Source organism: Dreissena polymorpha, chromosome 6 (assembly GCF_020536995.1).
Source record: "Dreissena polymorpha isolate Duluth1 chromosome 6, UMN_Dpol_1.0, whole genome shotgun sequence".
NCBI classification, from domain to species: Eukaryota; Metazoa; Mollusca; class Bivalvia; order Myida; family Dreissenidae; genus Dreissena; species Dreissena polymorpha.
Genome location: NC_068360.1, coordinates 110625213 through 110639675, shown reverse-complemented (window position 1 = coordinate 110639675; position 14463 = coordinate 110625213). Strand labels below are relative to the sequence as shown.

General features: G+C 32.8%; 1 long non-coding RNA gene across 1 annotated transcript; it reads left to right on the top strand.

Annotated features, from left to right (window-relative positions):
* Positions 1-6839: 6839 nt before the first annotated feature.
* LOC127836289 (uncharacterized) lies at positions 6840-14420 on the top strand. The gene is made up of 2 exons (XR_008028697.1): positions 6840-7366; positions 14312-14420. It is a non-coding gene; the product is annotated as an uncharacterized LOC127836289 (long non-coding RNA).
* Positions 14421-14463: the final 43 nt, after the last annotated feature.

Below are 14463 nucleotides of genomic sequence, written 5' to 3'. Positions count from 1 at the left end.
TAAAGTTGAGATCTAGATTTAAGAAATCATTATTAAGTTATATGAGACTTCTTTCCAAAAAAAAAAAAAAAAAAATTTTTTTTTTTTTGGAAATTGGGCTTTTTTGGTGAAATTTTGGACAGATTTTTGGGGACAAAAGTGTATTTTTGCGATTGGGAAGCAGCCGAAAATCGGCTGTAAATTTGAGCAAAAAAAATCACTGGCCCTGCATGATCATTTCATACACACAATATGCTGAATAATTTTAATTTTAAAAAGGTAACAATTGAATCTTCTTCAAATTTGTATATAATCTATTTCAATGCATTAAATACTTGAAACTTCTATGTGTTTTTTTTTTGTGCCATTCTGATATTTTTAATCATTTTGTCCTCAACTAAAAAAGAGATTTTAAACATTTATTATGAATAAATCTGAAGGAAAAGCGGCTCAAGAGACTAGTGTTTTGATTGGCTGTTCAGAAAATGTGTACGTAGAAGTACAAACATGTATATCGAAGTACAAATTGTACTTTGATGTACTCATATATACTTCGAAGTGTATTTTATATTCATGTCGACGTACAATTATTGTACTTTGACATACATTTCTCTTTTTAACGTGTAGGTCTTCTTGACTTTCAACCCAAATGGTACGCCATAGTATGTCTTTAGGGTTATCTAAAAAATGATCCCACTTAAAGGATCAATACAGAGACCTCCCAGTGACTAAGCCAGTTAGTAGACACCCCATCCACTATACCACAGACACCGAACCAGCTATAAATTCCTGTGGCTAGAAAAAAAATAAGTCGCTAGATCTTTAAGCTTGGAACATGTAACTCGTTTTAAGATTGATTTTTTTGGATGCATTACTCAATTATTGCAACAATTATCATATTTTGAACACAATCATGTCCATATATTTATTAAAAATACATGGTTATCAAAAAAACTTAAAAAGCTTTTGCCCGTAAATTAGGTAGCACCTATAATCATATTATAATTTGCGATGCCTATTAAAGACAAACATTGTGAAAGTCATTCTCTTCTTAAATTTCTCCGTATGGAATGAGTGATGTATTGGACGTCATCATTGATGACGTTCATTCGAACGAATGATAAAGGGGGCTAAGTTTCGTTAAGCTGGCGCATATAGTCGCGATTTGTGGCGCTTGAAAACTAGTCGGTTACTTTTGCTGAAATTTGACATGTATATGGACAAGAATGCGATCTACCTGTTGGCGTAGGCGTTATACCTAGGAAAAAACTAGTTTTCGAGTATTTTGCGTTTAAATATTTTTATGGGAAAGGGCACGCGCGCGTGACGTCATGAAAAGCGCTTAGGCTAGCTTCCATCTTGCTACGAAACAAAGAAACTGACGTTACGCGTTATTAATTCAGTTAGGCGTTTAATCGATAAACAAAGGCGTAATAATTGTGTTTGAATATCAATCGGTAGTACACATGCATGTCTTTTGTGCACATTGTGGTTTTTTAATGAACATGACATAAATCTATGTGTTATTCAACGTATTGAGTGCGACGAGTTAAAGAAAGGTTTACACGGCTAGGCTTTTCGAGATAAATGTAAGTACACACTGGTATTAGAATGGTATTCTATTTATCCGATAATATCTTGAATATAAATGATATTCAGACAATTACATTATTAGGGTTTAATAATTTATTATTTAATCAATAAAAAAACGCAAGCAGCAAATCAATTAATTTCGTTTGTAGTGGAAACCGAAAGTAAACAAAACAACCGTCAAAATGGCTGACGACATAGCAACGTAGGAACTAACGCTCAGAAATTATTTACAAAATAAGATCATCAGAAATGATGTAAAGTGAATGCTCATTCGCTGTTTTGTAGATAAGTATACGATCTATTGAAAAACCATAACATTTGACATAAAAACACCCGCGGATATGAAAATCTTCAGCGTAACGAAATAGCAGACATCACACGGTGTCTCATCTGATTCTACGCTGTTTGCCAAGGCCGATAATGAATGGAAATGCACAAACTCAGTAACTGGCAAGCATATAAGCATTAGTAGGTTGTTTCGTGATTATTTAGAAACGACTACATAATTCTTTTGGTTCAGCCAGTGCAACTTAACAGAAATAAGTATAAAAAGTTTCTACACCTGACAACAATGTGCCAACTTAATACAAGGTAAGTTGTTTACATTATTTAAAATATTGCAAGCTTACAGTATACAACAATAAACAGCTGGTACAATGTAATGTCATCATTTTAATTTTAATAAGCTCGTGGTTAATTACCCTTTTTAATCTTATGGATCAATGCATCTCTAACACCTTCAATTGACTTGTTCGTGAAAAATAAACACCCTCAGTGCATGTTATCCCATACACCATCACTCACTTACTAAGGCTCGATTGATCATACTCGGCTTGGGTACTACTTACCGGTACATGTACCCAGGGTACTCTTAATTTTACTTACATGTACCCCGGGTACGGTAAATAAACTTAAACATACCCGCAAATATTAGATTGTATCTGATTTGTATATCCGCCAAAAATCCGATGTCGTTAACAGTGGTCTCTGGAAGCACCGGCAGCCGGCGATTTCACCGGTTACATTCAATCTAGATGCAGGCTACTTTTCCCCAAAATATCAATTGAAATGGTGCAAATGCACATGTTTTATTGCTTAATCGCCGGCTACTTTGAAAATATAACTGGCTTCTCAGATGTTTCTGGAGAACACTGCGTTAAACATGCTACCGATTAACGTAAAACAATATTGTTTACCTTAAACAAACTTCTCTTTTAAAAAATCAGCATCAACATGCTTTTTAGTATGAGTGTTGAGAGGACGCCGTAGGAATAAGCAAGTAATCAAGAATACGTCTCTGTTTCTGCTTTTATTTCCTTCATGTATAATGACGATAAGGATTGACGACTAACATTGACGACAATGATTACAAGCATTGACGACTAACGTTGACGACAAGCATTGGCAACTAGATGTAACATTGACCATTCTCTACAATAAATGAAATTAAAAATAAAAAATGAGTAATAAGATTATAGTACAACAGATATGCTATTCAAAGTATAATATAATAGCATACACTCATTAGAATAAAAGGTTTCATAAATAACAATTTGAAACATTTTCAATAAATATCGAAATATCTTATACAATATTTATTACACAGCATTAATTAATTGTTAAAACATAATATAAAGACAGAATATGGTGTTCCCCATTTAACGGACCTTGCAAACCAAATAATGTTTCTTTTAAAAAATCTATGACGGTAAAAAGTGAACGTGCAATGTTGCGGAAAATATTATACTTGACGACATCATACAATGACGCGACTTTAAACAATTTAAGATTTAAAATTAAATCACATTATTGATTTTAACAATGAGTTTTGATAATATAAATGCCATTTAACAGAAAATTGACATAACAATTTGAAACATTTTCAATAAATATCGAAATATCTTATACAATATTTATTACACAGCATTAATTAATTGTTAAAACATAATATAAAGACAGAATATGGTGTTCCCCATTTAACGGACCTTGCAAACCAAATAATGTTTCTTTTAAAAAATCTATGACGGTAAAAAGTGAACGTGCGATGTCGCGGAAAATATTATACTTGACGACGTCATACAATGACGCGACTTTAAACAATTTAAGATTTAAAATTAAATCACATTATTGATTTTAACAATGAGTTTTGATAATATAAATGCCATTTAACAGAAAATTGACATAAATGTAAACATAATTAATTTTGACAAAATAGCCGACAACAACCGATTTAGTGTTAAAAAATTCCCGCGTACGTTTTAGTATATTTACCGTACCCAGGGAATGAGCCTTACTAACTGTATTATTATTATATCTCACCGACTACAAGGTACCGTACCTTTACCTTGTTGTGTTTATCAACCTGGAATTTATGTAAAATCCGGCTAATTAGTAACAGATGTGATACACTGAGATAAAGATATTGCCTTAGTCCTTATGTATTTGAGGCTGTTTCCATAAATAATTAAGAAGTAACTTTTTACAGCTTTTTAAAGATTTTTTTAAAAATAAATAACAAAGAAAAAAGTTTATCAATTACAGAATAATTATTGATTTAATATAAAATGGCTCCTTTGTAATGTTTAAATGCTACAATTTTTAATCGACCAGTAAAGACCAGTAATGACCAGTATTGACCGGTTTTAACCGGGTATTGACTGCCGGCCCGGTCAATACTCAATTGACCGGTCAATATGCCAACCCTGCATTGAAACCTAATATGCATTTATCTATTATTATTTGGGGACAAATAATTTTACTGTGTGAAGACCCTACATAAAAATGCTGATTTTTTTCTTACTTGGTACCTGGCGACACACATTTTCAAGTCTATTTCATTAAATTTGGCATAGATATTTATAAAAATGGCATCATATGAACCAGTAGTCATAGTATAAGCAACATTGAAGCCTAATATGCATTCATCTATTATTAATTGGGCACAAATAATTTTACTGTGTGAAGACCCTACATAAAAATGCTGATTTCTTTCTTACTTGGTACCTGGCGACACACATTTTCAAGTCTTTTTCATTAAATTTGGCATAGATATTTTAATAAATGGCATCGTATGAACCAGTAGTCATAGTATAAGCAACATTGAAGCCTAATATGCATTCATCTATTATTATTTGGGCACAAACAATTTTACCGTGTGAAGATCCTACATAAAAATGCTGATTTTTTTCTTATTTGTTACCTGGCGACACACATTTTCAAGTCTATTTCATTAAATTTGGCATAGATATTTATAAAAATGGCTTCGTATGAACCAGTAGTCATAGTATAAGCAACATTGAAGCCTAATATGCATTCATCTATTATTATTTGGGCACAAATAATTTTACCGTGTGAAGACCCTACATAAAAATGCTGATTTTTTTCTTACTTGGTACCTGGCGACACACATTTTCAATTCTGTTTCATTAAATTTGGCATATATGTTAATAAAAATGGCATTGTATGAACATATCGTCATAGTATAAGCAACATTGAAGCCTAATATGCATTCATCTATTATTATTTGGGAACAAATAATTTTACCGTGTGAAGACCCTACATAAAAATGCGGATTTTTTTCTTACTTGGTACCTGGGGAATCACATTTTCAAGTCTATTTCATTAAATTTGTCATAGATATTTATAAAAATGGTATCATGTGAACCATTAGTCATAGTATAAGCAACATTGAAGCCTAATATGCATTCATCTATTCTTATTTGGGCACAAATAATTTTACTGTGTGAAGACCCTACATAAAAATGCTGATTTATTTCTTACTTGGTACCTGGCGACACACATTTTCAAGTCTATTTCATTAAATTTGGCATAGATATTTATAAAATTGGCATCGTATGAACCAGTAGTCATAGTATACGCAACATTGAAGCCTAATATGCATTCATCTATTATTATTTGGGCACAAATAATTTTACTGTGTGAAGACCCTACATAACAATGCTGATTTTTTTCTTATTTGGTACCTGGCGACACACATTTTCAAGTCTATTTCATTAAATTTGGCATAGATATTTATAAAAATGGCATCGTATGAACCAGTAGTCATAGTATAAGCAACATTGAAGCCTAATATGCATTCATCTATTATTATTTGTGCACAAATAATTTAACCGTGTGAAGACCCTAGATAAAAATGCTGATTTTTTTCTTACTTGGTACCTGGCGATACACATTTTCATGTCTATTTCATTAAGTTTGGCATAGATATTTATAAAAATGGCATCGTATGAACCAGTCGTCATAGTTTAAGCAACATTGAGGCCTAATATGCATTCATCTATTATTATTTTGGGCACAAATAATTTTACCGTGTGAAGACCCTACATAAAAATGCTGATTTTTTTCTTACTTGGTATCTTGCGACACATTTTCAAGTCTTTTTCATTAAATTTGGCATATACATGTATATTAATAAAAATGGCATTGTATGAACATGTCGTCATAGTATAAGCAGAGAAGCATAATAGGCATTCATCTATTATAATTTGGGCTCATACAATTTTACCGTGTTAGCACCATATATCAAGTTGCAGATTTTTTAAATATTCGCCACATACCCAAAGGCATTTTCATTAATATCTCAGAAAAATAGACCTATATATTAATACACATGGCATCTAAAGAACATTTTATCATAGTTAAACATGGTTCCCAGCCAACCTGGAAATCAGGGAAAACCTGGAAAAAGACTTTCACTTTCACTAACGCCCAGTACAAATATGTGGACAGAATGATTTTTTCACTTACCGGTATGTGGGTGTATGTTGGCTCCACTTCACAAGATACAGTCATTGTAGTTTAATTGAAAAAAGCATCTTACAATGTGAGATGAGTTCTGGGTTCAAGCCCCAGCAGTGCCCTATCATGTGTGATATACAGAGCCATTATGATTAAATATACACAGTTATCTTTTTAAACAATACAATTAAATATAAGGAATAATGTTAAAGGGGCATTGCTGCTTAGCCATTTTTGGGATTGTATTGTGATTTTTGGCCAAATTTGACACTGAATAACAGGGTTTATATACATCCCAAGCATAAATGCTTCTAAATTTTTAAAAAAAAAACAAGTCGAAGTGTGCAGAATATTAAAAATTTGCAATTTTCTGATGTCTAAAGGTCATTAAATGCCACTTAAAGTTTACATTTTTTGTACAAAATGACCCATTTTGTGCTGTCCATTATTGGTTAATGTTTGACGCCGTCAGGTCCAAAAACGCTAATTCTGTAGCTTGTTTGGACTATATTATGGAATGAGTGATGTATTGGACGTCATCATTGATGACGTTCATTCGAACGAATGATAAAGGGGGCTAAGTTTCGTTAAGCTGGCGCATATAGTCGCGATTTGTGGCGCTTGAAAACTAGTCGGTTACTTTTGCTGAAATTTGACATGTATATGGACAAGAATGCGATCTACCTGTTGGCGTAGGCGTTATACCTAGGAAAAAACTAGTTTTCGAGTATTTTGCGTTTAAATATTTTTATGGGAAAGGGCACGCGCGCGTGACGTCATGAAAAGCGCTTAGGCTAGCTTCCATCTTGCTACGAAACAAAGAAACTGACGTTACGCGTTATTAATTCAGTTAGGCGTTTAATCGATAAACAAAGGCGTAATAATTGTGTTTGAATATCAATCGGTAGTACACATGCATGTCTTTTGTGCACATTGTGGTTTTTTAATGAACATGACATAAATCTATGTGTTATTCAACGTATTGAGTGCGACGAGTTAAAGAAAGGTTTACACGGCTAGGCTTTCCGAGATAAATGTAAGTACACACTGGTATTAGAATGGTATTCTATTTATCCGATAATGTCTTGAATATAAATGATATTCAGACAATTACATTATTAGGGTTTAATAATTTATTATTTAATCAATAAAAAAACGCAAGCAGCAAATCAATTAATTTCGTTTGTAGTGGAAACCGAAAGTAAACAAAACAACCGTCAAAATGGCTGACGACATAGCAACGTAGGAACTAACGCTCAGAAATTATTTACAAAATAAGATCATCAGAAATGATGTAAAGTGAATGCTCATTCGCTGTTTTGTAGATAAGTATACGATCTATTGAAAAACCATAACATTTGACATAAAAACACCCGCGGATATGAAAATCTTCAGTGTAACGAAATAGCAGACATCACACGGCGTCTCTGATTCTACGCTGTTTGCCAAGGCCGATAATGAATGGAAATGCACAAACTCAGTAACTGGCAAGCATATATGCATTAGTAGGTTGTTTCGTGATTATTTAGAAACGACTACATAATTCTTTTGGTTCAGCCAGTGCAACTTAACAGAAATAAGTATAAAAAGTTTCTACACATGACAACAATGTACAGTATACAACAATAAACAGCCGGTACAATGTAATGTCATCATTTTAATTTTAATAAGCCCGTGGTTAATTACCCTTTTAAATCTTATGGATCAATGCATCTCTAACACCTTCAATTGACTTGTTCGTGAAAAATATACACCCTCAGTGCATGTTATCCTATACACCATCACTCACTTACTAAGGCTCGATTGATCATTCTCGGCTCGGGTACTACTTACCGGTACATGTACCGGTAAGTACTCTTAATTTTACTTACATGTACCCTGGGTACGGTAAATAAACTTAAACATACCCGCAAATATTAGATTATATCCGAGTTGTATATCCGCCAAAAATCCGATGTCGTTAAACATGCTACCGATTAACGTAAAACAATATTGTTTACCTTAAACAAACTTCTCTTTTAAAAAATCTGCATCAACATGCTTTTTAGTATGAGTGTTGAGAGGACGCCGTAGGAATAAGCAAGTAATCAAGAATACGTCTCTGTTTCTGCTTTTATTTCCTTCATGTATAATGACGATAAGGATTGACGACTAACATCGACGACAATGATCACAAGCATTTACGACTAACACTGACAACAAGCATTGGCAACTAGATGTAACATTGACGATTCTCTACAATAAATGAAATTAACAGTAATAAATGAATAATAAGATTATAGTACAACAGATATGCTTTTCAAAGTATAATATAATAGCATACACTCATTAGAATAAGAGGTTTCATAAATAACAATTTGAAACATTTTCAATAAATATCAAAATATCTTAAACAATATTTATTACACAGCATTAATTAATTGTTAAAACATAATATAAATACCGAATATGGTGTTCCCCATTTAACGGACCTTGGTAACCAAATAATGTTTCTTTTAAAAAATCTATGACGGTAAAAAGTGAACGTGCGATGTCGCGGAAAATATTATACTTGACGACGTCATACAATGACGCGACTTTAAACAATTTAAGATTTAAAATTAAATCACATTATTGATTTTAACAATGAGTTTTGATAATATAAATGCCATTTAACAGAAAATTTACATAAATGTAAACATAATTAATTTTTACAAAATAGCCGACAACAACCGATTTAGTGTTAAAATTCCCGCGTACGTTTTAGTATATTTACCGTACCCAGGGTACGAGCCTTACTAACTGTATTATTATTATATCTCACCGACTACAAAGTACCTTTACCTTGTTGTGTTTATCAACCTGGAATTTATGTAAAATCCGGCTAATTAGTAACAGATGTGATACACTGAGATAAAGATATTGCCTTAGTCCTTATGTATTTGAGGCTGTTTCCATAAATAATTAAGAAGTAACTTTTTACAGCTTTAAAGATTTTTTAAAAATAAATAACTCAGAAAAAAGTTTATCAATTACAGAATAATTATTGATTTTATATAAAATGGCTCCTTTGTAATGTTTAAATGCTACAATTTTCAATCGACCAGTAATGACCAGTATTGACCGGTTTTAACCAGGTATTGACCGCCGGCCCGGTCAATACTCAATTGACCGGTCAATATGCCAACCCTGCATTGAAGCCTTATATGCATTTATCTATTATTATTTGGGCACAAATAATTTTACTGTGTGAAGACCCTACATAAAAATGCTGATTTTTTTCTTACTTGGTACCTGGCGACACACATTTTCAAGTCTATTTCATTTAATTTGGCATAGATATTTATAAAATTGGGATCGTATGAACCAGTAGTCATAGTATAAGCAACATTGAAGCCTAATATGCATTCATCTATTATTATTTGGGCACAAATAATTTTACCATGTGAAGACCCTACATAAAAATGCTGATTTTTTTCTTACTTGGTGCATGGCGACACACATTTTCAAGTCTATTTCATTAAATTTGGCATAGATATTTATAAAATTGGCATCGTATGAACCAGTAGTCATAGTATAAGCAACATTGAAGCCTAATATGCATTCATCTATTATTACTTGGGCACAAATAATTTTACTGTGTGAAGACCCTATATAAAAATGCTGATTTTTTTCTTATTTGGTACCTGGCGACACACATTTTCAAGTCTATTTCATTAAATTTGGCATAGATATTTATAAAAATGGCATCGTATGAACCAGTAGTCATAGTATAAGCAACATTGAAGCCTAATATGCATTCATCTATTATTATTTGTGCACAAATAATTTAACCGTGTGAAGACCCTAGATAAAAATGCTGATTTTTTTCTTACTTGGTACCTGGCAATACACATTTTCATGTCTATTTCATTAAATTTGGCATAGATATTTATAAAATTGGCATCGTATGAACCAGTAGTCATAGTATAAGCAACATTGAAGCCTAATATGCATTCATCTATTATTAATTGGGCACAAATAATTTTACTGTGTGAAGACCCTACATAAAAATGCTGATTTTTTTCTCACCTGGTACCTGGCGACACACATTTTCAAGTCTTTTTCATTAAATTTGGCATAGATATTTTAAAAAATGGCATCGTATGAACCAGTAGTCATAGTATAAGCAACATTGAAGCCTAATATGCATTCATCTACATGTATTATTATTTGGGCACAAACAATTTTACCGTGTGAAGATCCTACATAAAAATGCTGATTTTTTTCTTATTTGGTACCTGGCGACACACATTTTCAAGTCTATTTCATTAAATTTGGCATAGATATTTATAAAACTGGCATCGTATGAACCAGTAGTCAATAGTATAAGCAACATTGAAGCCTAATATGCATTCATCTATTATTATTTGGGCACAAATAATTTTACCGTGTGAAGACCCTACATAAAAATGCTGATTTTTTCTTACTTGGTACCTCGCGACACACATTTTCAAGTCTATTTCATTAAATTTTGCATAGATATTTTTAAAAATGGCATTGTATGAACCAGTAGTCATAGTATAAGCAACATTGAAGCCTAATATGCATTCATCTGTTATTATTTTTGGCACAAATAATTTTACCATGTGAAGACCCTACATAAAAATGCTGATTTTTTTCTTACTTGGTACCTGGCGACACACATTTTTAATTCTATTTCATTAAATTTGGCATAGATATTTTTAAAAATGGCATTGTATGAACATATCGTCATAGTATAAGCAACATTGAAGCCTAATATGTATTCATCTATTATTATTTGGGAACAAATAATTTTACCGTGTGAAGACCCTACATAAAAATGCGGATTTTTTTCTTACTTGGTACCTGGCGAATCACATTTTCAAGTCTATTTCATTAAATTTGGCATAGATATTTATAAAAATGGTATCGTATGAACCATTAGTCATAGTATAAGCAACATTGAAGCCTAATATGCATTCATCTATTCTTATTTGGGCACAAATAATTTTACTGTGTGAAGACCCTACATAAAAATGCGGATTTTTTTTCTTACTTGGTACCTGGCGAATCACATTTTCAATTCTATTGCATTAAATTTGGCATAGATATTTATAAAATTGGCATCGTATGAACCAGTAGTCATAGTATAAGCAACATTGAAGCCTAATATGCATTCATCTATTATTACTTGGGCACAAATAATTTTACTGTGTGAAGACCCTATATAAAAATGCTGATTTTTTTCTTATTTGGAACCTGGCGACACACATTTTCAAGTCTTTTTCATTAAATTTGGCATAGATATTTATAAAAATGGCATCGTATGAACCAGTAGTCATAGTATAAGCAACATTGAAGCCTAATATGCATTCATCTATTATTATTTGTGCACAAATAATTTAACCGTGTGAAGACCGTAGATAAAAATGCTGATTTTTTTCTTACTTGGTACCTGGCGACACACATTTTCATGTCTATTTCATTAAATTTGGCATAGATATTTATAAAAATGGCATCGTATGAACCAGTAGTCATAGTATAAGCAACATTGAAGCCTAATATGCATTCATCTATTATTATTTTGGGCACAAATAATTTTACCGTGTGATGACCCTACATAAAAATGCTGATTTTTTTCGTACTTGGTATCTTGCGACACACATTTTCAAGTCTTTTCATTAAATTTGGCATATACATGTATATTAATAAAAATGACATTGTATGAACATGTCGTCATAGTATAAGCAGAGAAGCATAATACGCATTCATCTATTATAATTTGGGCTCATACAATTTTACCGTGTTAGCACCATATATCAAGTTGCAGATTTTTTAAATATTCGCCACATACCCAAAGGCATTTTCATTAATATCTCAGAAAAATAGACCTATATATTAATACACATGGCATCTAAAGAACATTTTATCATAGTTAAACATGGTTTCCAGCCAACCTGGAAATCAGGGAAAACCTGGAAAAAGACTTTCACTAACGCCCAGTACAAATATATGGACAGAATGATTTTTTCACTTACCGGTATGTGGGTGTATGTTGGCTCCACTTCACAAGATACAGACATTGTAGTTTAATTGAAAAACGCATCTTACAATGTGAGATGAGTTCTGGGTTCAAGCCCCAGCAGTGCCCTATCATGTGTGATATACAGAGCCATTATGATTAAATATACACAGTTATCTTTTTAAACAATACAATTAAATATAAGGAATAATGTTAAAGGGGCATTGCTGCTTAGCCATTTTTGGGATTGTATTGTGATTTTTTGCCAAATTTGACACTGAATAACAGGGTTTATATACATCCCAAGCATAAATGCTTCTAAATTTGTAAAAAAAAACAAGTCGAAGTGTGCAGAATATTAAAAATTTGCAACTTTCTGATGTCTAAAGGTCATTAAATGCCACTCAAAGTTTACATTTTTTGTACAAAATGACCCATTTTGTGCTGTCCATTATTGGTTAATGTTTTACGCTGTCAGGTCCAAAAACGCTCATTCTGTAGCTTGTTTGGACTATAATCTATAATGTGGCCAAGTTTCAGCAGATTCGACCCAGTGGTTCTGATTTTATACGCCGTGCCTAGCTTTTATTAGTCCACTACCGGTTTTACCGGAGGGGATTTATGGTTTGTGCTCTGTGTGTCCGTCAGTCAGTCAGTCAGTCTGTCACACTTTTCTGAATCCTGCGATAACTTTAAAAGTTCTTAATATTTTTTCATGAAACTTGAAACATGGATAGATGGCAATAAGGACATTATGCACGTGATTTCATTTTGCTCCTATGTAAAAAATTCTGGTTTCTATGGCAATAAATAAAAAAATAAAATAAATTCTGACAATGGTGGAGCCGGTAGGGGACAAAATAATTTGCTTGACAATAGTCTTGTTGAGTATTACTCACTGACTTATGCATATGCGATCGGCTGTTTTCGGAGAATACCTGAGGTATTGTCATAGCTAGCTCATCGTGTCGTGTCGTGTCTTTTCGCCGTCCGGCGTCCGCCATGCTAAAACCTTAACATTGACCCATTGTACCCACAATTTTCGTACCCACATTTTTTTTCGTAACCAAAATGTTCGTATGGAATGAGTGATGTATTGGACGTCATCATTGATGACGTTCATTCGAACGAATGATAAAGGGGGCTAAGTTTCGTTAAGTTGGTGCATATAGTCGCGATTTGTGGCGCTTGAATACTGGCCGAGCACGTTTGCTGAAATTTGACATGTATATGGACAAGAATGCGATCTACCTGTTGGCGTAGGCGTTATACCTGGGAAAAATCAAGTTTTCGAGTATTTTGCGTTTAAATATTTTTATGGGAAAGAGCACGCGCGCATGACGTCATGAAAAGCGCTTAGGCTAGCTTCCATCTTGCTACGAAACAAAGAAACTGACGTTACGCGTTATTAATTTAATATAAAGTTAGGCGTTTAATCGATAAACAAAGACGTAATAATTGTGTTTGAATATCAATCGGAAGTACACATGCATGTCTTTTGTGCACAGTGTGGTTTTTTAATAAACATGACATAAATCTATGTGTTATTCAACGTATTGTGTGCGACGAGTTGAAGAGAGGTTTACACGGCTAGGCTTTCCGAGATATATGTAAGTACACACTGGTATTAGAATGGTATTCTATTTATCCGATAATATCTTGAATATAAATGATATTCAGACAATTACATTATTAGGGTTTAATAATTTATTATTTAATCAATAAATAAACGCGAGCAGCAAATCAATTAATTTCGTTTATAGTGGAAACCGAAAGTAAACAAAGCAACCGTCAAAATGGCTGACGACATAGCAACGTAGGAATTAACACTCAGAAAATATTTACAAAATAAGATCATCAGAAATGATATAAAGTGAACGCTAATTCGCTGTTTTGACGATAAGTATACGATCTATTGAAAAACCATAACATTTGACATAAAAACACCCGCGGATAATCCGATATGGAAATCTTCAGCGTAACGAAATAGCAGACACCACACAGCGTCTCATCTGATTCTACGCTGTTTGCCAAGGCCGATACTATAATGAATGGAAATGCACAAACTCAGTAACTGGCAAGCATATATGCATTAGTAGGTTGTTTCGTGATTATTTAGAAACGACTAC